At 37.2% G+C, this 349-nt stretch overlaps 1 protein-coding gene across 1 annotated transcript in view; it reads right to left on the reverse strand.

Moving 5' to 3' along the window:
• Window positions 1–349, reverse strand: part of PODNL1 (podocan like 1) — a 9,663-nt gene that overhangs the window by 3,857 nt on the left and 5,457 nt on the right.

The raw sequence follows: 349 nt of genomic DNA on the forward strand, positions 1-349 counted from the left end.
CCGGACCTGGTGGTTTGCTTTCTCACTTTCCCTCTCTTTCCCGCTCTGTCTCTCTCTCTCTCTCTGGTCACATTAAAATAAACGAATGAATAAATCAAATTAAAAATAAAAAGGGAACTGGACTCCTACATGGTCGATCGGGGTTTGAGTCCTGGACCCTGGCGTCTTGCTTTCTCACTTTCCGTCTCTCTCACTCACTCTCACTCGGGTCAAATTTAAATAAATAAATAAATAAGAAATAAAAAATAATTCTTTAAAAAATATCAAATCAAATAAACAGACATTCTTAAAAAATAAATAAAAGAGGGATCAGCAGTTAGCATAATGGCTATGTCGCTGGACTACCATG

This window comes from Tupaia chinensis, unplaced genomic scaffold, assembly GCF_000334495.1.
Source record: "Tupaia chinensis unplaced genomic scaffold, TupChi_1.0 Scaffold138060_1, whole genome shotgun sequence".
Classification (NCBI taxonomy): domain Eukaryota; kingdom Metazoa; phylum Chordata; class Mammalia; order Scandentia; family Tupaiidae; genus Tupaia; species Tupaia belangeri.